Source organism: Rhea americana, unplaced genomic scaffold (assembly GCF_003343005.1).
Source record: "Rhea americana isolate MKP2758 unplaced genomic scaffold, rheAme1 scaffold_13, whole genome shotgun sequence".
NCBI lineage: Eukaryota > Metazoa > Chordata > Aves > Rheiformes > Rheidae > Rhea > Rhea americana.
Genome location: NW_028185372.1, coordinates 2,950,693 through 2,958,988, shown reverse-complemented (window position 1 = coordinate 2,958,988; position 8,296 = coordinate 2,950,693). Strand labels below are relative to the sequence as shown.

At 41.7% G+C, this 8,296-nt stretch overlaps 1 protein-coding gene across 3 annotated transcripts in view; it reads left to right on the top strand.

Moving 5' to 3' along the window:
* The first annotated feature begins 7,773 nt into the window (after window positions 1-7,773).
* LIFR (LIF receptor subunit alpha) overlaps window positions 7,774-8,296 on the top strand; it is a 46,345-nt gene continuing 45,822 nt past the window's right edge. For all 3 annotated transcript variants that reach the window (XM_085326345.1, XM_085326347.1, XM_085326346.1), the window contains exon 1: window positions 7,774-7,880. The gene's annotated coding sequence lies outside the window, so the exon portion shown is untranslated. The remainder of the gene's footprint in view (window positions 7,881-8,296) is intronic.

Sequence of the window (8,296 nt, the reverse complement as noted above, 5' to 3'; positions counted from 1 at the left end):
GAGGCTGAGCTTGCGCGGGGGCTGCGCCGGGCGGCAGGCGCGGTGGCAGCTTGCGCGGCTTATTCTGAGTGGTCGCATTTCCAATGCCGAGAGCTCGTGGGTTTTTTTTTTAAAAAAAAGAGCTAAGCCTCCGGAAAGAACATCATTCTCTTGTTAAAATCCAACGTTTGTGAGTAAATGGGAGCGAAGCATGTTGTATTGGAGGCATGGTTTCTGGTGATTGCAGTAAGAATTGATAATATACATGGTTTGATTGGTTTTATTTTTTAATTGCAATCAGTCATAGATGTCTGGGGACTTTGCTATAAATGGGAGCAGAGCAGCAGACAAATACTGTAGTCATCTAATGCTGGGCAGAGTTGGGCTCTGAGCTGTCATGTAAGAATTGTCACTGATTTTCTTGCATGGAGTTTCACACTTAAGATCGCTATTGCACGAACAGCCACATTTTTCATATTCTAAAACCAAGCTGGCCACGTCCTGTGGAATTCCCTTCAAGGAATCTTGGGCATGGGTAGCTCTGTGCTGCCGTTAAAACCTAGCTTGTTATTAAAGTTTGGGAATGTGACTTGTCTTCGACATCTCACCTGGAAGTCCGTTCTGTCTTTTTCTGTCGCCATAAAAGAATTCTTTAAATTCTTTGTTAAATCCTTAGTTCAGCTCTGTAGAACGAACCCAGACTGTTAATCGACTTAGCAGCTTTGGTAGCTGTGAGGAAGATTAAGGTCTGTGCCCTACCGTTTCCCCCCTCAAATTAGCATGTAGCAGTGCCGGTTGAGACAGTGGCGTGTTTAGCGTGGGTCCGTCAATGCACATGTGCTTTGTAAATAAAGCTGGGCACATTCTGCAGGGCAGAATGCGTGTGTTCCTCGGTCTGCAAAAAGCCTGTGCTTGTCCTTAACTTCTCAGCCATTGTATTCGGTAGGTTTTTGCTGATAAAGGTAAGCATTGATTTCTGTATGTTTTCGGTGATAAAGGAAGGCAAGCATGCACTTCTTGATTGGGCCCAATGTGAATCAAGATCAAAACAAAAGTTGTGTTTGATGAGGGGAAAGGTTGGCATCCAGGACAGACAGCAGGAGGGCAAGGAGCGGATCTGCAAAATGAATACTGCCGTGTCCGCGGYTGGTTGCAGCTGCAGTTACCTATCATTAGCTAGGTAGGAGTCTGCGAGTTTCTTCTGAGAGGTCTGCTGAGGCCACTAAGAAAAGGAAGCCTAGTGTCAGCAGACTGCAGGTCTGTAGGGATCTGTATCTAAACTGGAAGACTTTTTGGAAGTCCACAAATCAAAAGCTTAAAAATCACTAATTTAGAGTTGGTTTAGAGGATAGCTTTTAGGCAGTCAGCAATCACTAGATTTTGTTTGGTTTTCCTTTCTGTTTACTTAGTCTTTGCATGCTTTCATCTTATCACTCTTTCACCGATTCAACGTTTTATCAGCATTATTAAGTGATAACAGTTTCCATTGTGCACTTTCCGAACATACCTTTTGAGTCACTTGCAGCAACCAGTGGCAAGTAGTTTAGATTGTATCAAATCCCTTTACAGGTGTGCTGAGGAAAGGGAGAGACTTAACCTTTAGGCAGGGGCATTCTCGTCGGCTTGCTGAGGATTGTGGAAGACATGAAGAGCTGTTTGGGTGGAGAAGCTCTCCAGGAAAGAGAGATAAACTTGTTTTTACAGGTGGTAAAGCTGCTGCTGGTGCTTTAACACTGAGTTCATGGGGCTTTAATTTTCAAGTTCTTGATGAGTTAGGATCTGTTGCCGTAAGGTCACATCTGTTTCAAGATCCTGCATGGCTCAGACAGATAGTAAGGGCTTCAGTAACATTAATAAAATTGCCTGAATTTATAAATGTCCGTATGTAGCACTAGAACAGTATGTAAATCCATTGGAAATGGTTCTGTCTGAGTTACATTATTTTATCCGAAGGGGGACTTACAGTAAGTTTTGTGCCACATGAGAAGATGATGTATTTAAACACAAAGCTAAATGTATGTTAGTAATAATCCCCTGTGAAAGATGAAGCAGTCCTTCCAGAAAAAAGTGTCTGGCAGTCTTAAACAATCTCGATTTTTATAAATACTGATTCTGTCTTGCAGAGTGCAAGATGTTACCAAGGCTGATGCAGATGGATTATATTTTTCTGCAAATGACTCAGTAGATGATGTGACCAGGTACATGAGGTTCTTTTCCAGTTACGTTTTGTGCTAGTGATCAGAGGAATGCAGAGGATGGTAAATTCAGTTATTCCTGATGTGTAATCTAAATAGTGTTGATACATTTGTTAGATGAAAACAAAAATTATCCGATACATTTTTAAATGACTGCTTATGTTATCTTGTAATGGGCTTTATTACAGCTGTTGAATAGTAGCTTTTGAATAATGGAAAGGAAAACAGAAAATAATAACTTAGGAAACTTTCTGGAATGAGTTCTGTTCTGTTTTAAATAATATTAATTGATCTAGGAAACATAATAAAATTACCAGAATCCTGGATTTGGACACTAATGTTGAAATACAGAGATGATTCAAGTGAAGAGAYGTTACTTAGCAGTGCGAAGGGAAAGGTCTGACAAGGGAGGTTTAAAGATACTCTGGTAGGTGAAAGGCTTGAGAGCTAAAGGCAAGATACGGTCGGCTGCCTTTAAGAGGGGATGCCACAGCTGCGAGTTAGGCACTGGTTCGTGCACACAAAGCAAAGGACAACTGGTAGGAAAGTCAGTTTATCCTCTTGTCACCATAAYGAGCTAGAATTAGTGAAATGGTTTCATGTTCTGGTGCATCTTTTCCCCTGAGATTTGGTTATGAATCCTCTTCGACAGCTGGCTGTTGAATTTCTGTCCTAAAGATAAGCTACTTTCTTTTAGGTATGGATTGAGAGGTGACAGTGCTGTGTGCCCCAAGGCTGGTTTATTTATTTCATTCCATAAACTGCTCCACGTAAAAGATACAGATAATCCTTGGCAGTCGGGCCTGGAAGCCGTGGTCCCTCACTGCCAGCGAGTGCCCTCTCGCAAGGACACAGGGCCACAAGGACAGAGTCTTGCTTAAGCCACGGAGGGAAATGCCATCTGCAGAAGGGGTTGAGAAGGATCCTTCTCAACTGGTCTGCTACCTGTTACTTAGAGTAGTCTCCAGGAGGGTCGGAGATATTTCCCACATCTGGAGTGAGTGCACTGCCTTAGAAAGGGGAGCATCACAACTTCTTTCTTTTTCTGACCATGTCTTCAAAAAGCAATGGCTTTGCTCTTTCTGTGGAAGTTAGTTCTTTGGATGTGAGTGTGACGTGTTCTGTGCATGTTTTATCAGCGGATGAGGGAACAATTACTTTGTGGGTCTCCAGCATTTGCAGGTGCTCTGGCCCTGCTAAAACCGAGGCTGCCTGCATCTGTGCGTGCTGGTGCCGCCAGAATTTTATCATCGCCTCTGTCTTTTCTGCCAGTAATACTAAGCTGCAGCTAAATAGGAGTTAGAAGCATCTTTGTTTTAGGTTTAAGTATCTAAAGTTTTGGTTTTATAGGTGCTTAAAGGTCCCCATGGATCTCTTCCAGAATCAGGCGGATCTCTTCCAGAGTCATTAACGTGTCAATGATAGGGGCCATATAAATTCCTAGATGGCAAGAGCTGTTTTCTTATCTGCCTTTGGGGGAGGAAGGGAGGCTAGGATACCAGTCACCAGGCAAGCACCGAGGTTCCCATGTTTCTCTACCTTACTAATTTGTAGATTGACAGATAAAGGTATCTAGTGGTTCTGTATTGACACTGAGCAGAATACCAAGGGACTGTTTTTCATATGCATCACTTTTTTTTTTTTTTTTTTTTTTGCTGATCATTGCTGTCCTCCCTCCCCAGACGTTTTGTAATTGCTAATTTTACAGATTACTGGAGCTCTCCCATTGTGCTTCTGTAAGGCCCTTGCACTTCTGCAAGAACCAGAAACACTTGGCATGGACTTTTGCCACTTTGCTGCTGTCTCCCTTTCCCTGCTGCTACCTCTGGAATCACTCCTGGTAGTGAGTTTTACTGCAAGGAGAAAGTGCTTAGGCTAAATATAGCTCCTAGCCCTTCAGCATGAATGTTGGTCAGGGTGTAAGGTTTTGAAGGGCATATGTCTCCCCTCCTCTTTCCACATGCTGTCTGGAGCTGSCATTGGAGGGATGTCAAAGACTGTTGCTACAACAGAAGCAGCTTTGCCAGGCAGAGAACTGCTGAGTTGTCAGCTGTTGAGTCCAAATTATGCCTTTTACCTCAGGGAGCACAAGTTATAAAAGCATGTGTCATGGAAACGGGGACAGCACCATACCAATTCCCTGCTCGTTCTCTTTCTGCCTCACTCCCCACCATGCAAAAAATCAGACCCACAGAACAGGCTGCAGGAGCGGACGGGCAGCCTGTGTTGGCAGCGGGATGGCTTCCCCCTCGCTTGGCCGCGTATTTCCAGGGAGCAGAGATTTCTTTTTCACCTGTAAAACCGTAAATTCAGGGGCTGCTTCCTGCAAAACAACAGTGCAGACTTTCAGCCAGCCTCAGGCAGCTGAAGTTTCCTGAAATCTCAGGAAACTACAGGAGGGCTTTCTTTGGATTGCCTTTACGTGTTCACTATCTTCCAGGCTAGCCAAAAAACTTCACTGATGCAGTAGTATTGGTTAGAAAATTACTAGGTTTTGTGAGTTTTTTTTATTAATGAGCAACGTTGTACCAGTGTTGTCTGCCAATACAACTTACTAGAGTTTATAGCATTTTGATGATCTTTACGGTCAAAAGTACTTTCTTTCAGAATGTTTGTGTATTCCTAAAATAGAGAAGTGTATTTGTGCTTGCTCTGTAGCTATAGTTGCACTGATAATAGCTTTGTAATATCGGCTGATTCTTGATAACTTGATAGCAAAGTAGCTTAGTAGTTTGTAGTGCCTAATCATGAAGTTTATATGAAACAATTTGTACTATTTTTTCAGTTGATAAACATTGACTTAGAAGTATGCTAGAAGTATGCTTCGTATACTTGATGGACTTTCCTTATTATGCAAGTTACTGCAAGCTGAAGTAAAGATGCAGGTATCTGAGATGGCTGAAGATAGTTTTCATTGTCAGTCTGGCTCAGGTGCTCCTTGTTTTTTGTTTCTGGGCCTCAGCCATCTAAGGTGGTTTTGCTCCATAAATGAAACAGTTGTTTTCCTCCAGGAGGAAATGCAGCTTGAGCTGACTGGATAGCATAGTTAAAGCTCTGTTCAGGATGGCGTGGGTATGGGCTATGGCGAGCTTGGCTAGCACCATGAGCGGAGCAAACTAGCTCCATCCCAGCTGACTTCATGCCCTTAAATGCCCCTTGTGTTGTGCGCTTGGGCATGCAATGTACTTCCAGCCTAAAGCTTTAAAAATAAATTTCACTTTATTTAGGGCACATTGAACTGGGGAACACATTAAAAAATCGTCTTGGAGCCAGATGGTGACATGGGCTATTATCTGTGAAGTGGTCACTGGGCTAGTGTATACCTGGGTGTGCTGGTCACAAGCAGTGTGAAACAAACCAGTCTGYAGCATTTAGGCTGGGGGTGAAGTTACCTCTGTAGTACAGTCTACCAGCAGCATGGGCATCTCTGATATGCATCATTTCTGTAACCTTACAAGCTGCATTTCGAATCACTCGGGTGTCTGAGAGTTGCACTGCACATCCCACATATCCTGATGTCCCAGAGGAGAGGGAGATATGATCATGGCTCTGGTCAGTGTGGGGCTGGCCTGGGCAGGTAGTGGGCTTTTAGGGCTGTCTGCTAATATTTACACTAGTGCTGCAGTCCTGCTTCTATTCAGATCAGGACTTAAGTGATCACCAAGAAGCTCTTGTGCCAGGACAGCTCAGCTGCTCATCATGTGATGTAACCCGGTTTATATGGCTGACCATGGACGTGCCCTGCTTGAACTGCATGATCTAATGGTCTCTCTTAGCTATAAAATGTGTGAGGACAGAGCTACAAATATCTTTTTCAAATAATTGGTGTTAATAATACTGCAGGGCAAAATTGCTGCTTAAGTCAGATGAACTTCAGAGGAGAATTATAGTGGTCGGTACTATAGTTGGGGCTTTTGCAGGCTCTGAAGGCCAAAGGTGAATGTAAGCTGTATGTATTCCAACTACAACTAATTTCCAGAATATTTCATATTTTGGATCAAGTTCAGCACTTTGTGGCAAAAGAGATGCTTGACCTCTGAGGTTTTACAGCCACACTGGAGCTAAAACTAAGGAGATAAGTTGTTAATGTTTAATCCTAGGGAGAGAAACTGATTTATTTATGTTGTAGACTTCACTGTTGTCTTGAGTTATGTGTAACAAGCCCCCAAATACTGTGTGTGTGATACGGACATAGATGTTGCACTTTTTTGTTTCACTTCGATTAGCGTTTCTGCTGGTTCTGTGGATAAAAATATCTGTTCCCTAGAGTCTACCTATTCCTCTTCATTTCCCTCTCATGCTCCCTGCTCTGTACTCCTCCAAAGGTCATGGCTACAAGAAATCTTCAGTATGTCAGTCCCTAGGCACGTAACTCATAATTCATCTGCTAGAATAATATTATCACAGTTCCCAATATAGAACAGTCTTCTCCTCTGATTTAAATGTGATTGACCTGCTTATTTTCTGAAATGCTAGGAAATTTTGAAAAAAAGATATTTTTGACCAAACCTCACATTCTATTTCAAATGATAGGATTAGTCTGGATGTAAAATTAACAACCTGTCATGTAACCCTTATTTTACATCTTACCTCAAAAGTGTTAGCTGGTCCTCTGTATTTTGTCTTCCTTAAGCATTAAAACGTTAAAAGATCTGTAGGATTTTCATGATAGTTTACTCTGACATTGATGTAAAGTGAACCCAAGAATAATCTGGGAATTCCTACATTGGGCCCTGTTTAGAAATCCTGTAGGAATACATCCAGTCTTACATTTAAGATTTCAAGCAGTTCCTCCCATCCTTGAAAAATTTTGCCAATACGTAGTTACCTTTACTTTAAAACTATGCACTTTTAGTTTTAGTTAAGATTTACTTAAGGCATTGACTCTTCCTTGTATCTTTGCGTGGGCTGTGTTAAAATCCTTTCTCCGTGTAGGTAATTGAGGACCTCAGTAAACTAAAAAGTTGCATTGCTTTAGGCTTTGCAACAGCCGACTGTCTCCCAGACCTGCACTGCTCTACTCCATTTGTTTCTGCATGTCAATGAACTTTGTACCAGATTAAATCATTTCTGTTGCTAATGAATATTTACTTTTTTCTCTTGCATTGTTAGATCTCTTTCTTCTGTTACCTTGCCAAAGAGATAACATTGGGAGGACTTTTATTTTCAGTAGCTTTTATACATTTACTTACTTGAGCTGTGATAACTCATAAATTTGAAGATTTTCTATCTGCTTCCCCATATTTCAACTAATGAGTGGTGCAGCTGGTGTTAACGTGCAACGAACATGTCCCTGAAAAAAAAAATTCTTGTTTATTATCCTTTTGCCCTACTGTATTGCTGATCAGTAGGTAACTCTGGACTGGAGATCAGTTTGGGCAATGCTTATTGCAGGCAATAATGGGAGCAAGTGCTCAGCGTTACAGTAACTGCTTGTAGAATTATGCCCTTAGTAGTCTCTGAGCAAAATAGTGTTAATTTTCCCTTCTGCATGTTAAACACAGAAGATGTACATATAGTTCCACATCTTTTCTGAAACATCCTCTAATGGAGCAACCTTCCCCATTGATGATATATGCATCTTTTAAATTTAGGTACCTAATGTGACTACCCATGCGAGCATTCAGTTCTCCTGTACTGAAGAGTAAGTAAGGACTGAGCCAGCCACAGGCTCTTGCAGCTGGGCTCCTGCCAAGAGTGGCAAATGTAAGTTCATGCATACTTTTACTCATGAAATAAAATTAGTGATATATTTACATGTTTGCAGATTCAAGAACAGTGTGTGTATGTATGTAGTTACTGAGGTTTGTTATCTTGCATAAATCAGTTAGTTGCACGGTTGCAAACAGCATTCCATGGCTTTGAAATACCGTGTGCAGCAGGCACAGGTGATCTCTGATAGCGTTAACTGCCTGTTTCATGCGATGTGTGAAATAAGATGTTGCTATCCAAACCTTTAAGCCTGAACTAATGACTTTAATAAGAATTTAACCATTATTACTAACAACTTTGTTCAGTTGATCTTTCCTTTTGAAGTAATATGCATTGATTTTTACCACTGTTAATGAGAGTTGAGTGTTCAGGGTTTCAGGGTTTTTTTTGGTTTTTGGGGAGTGTGGTGT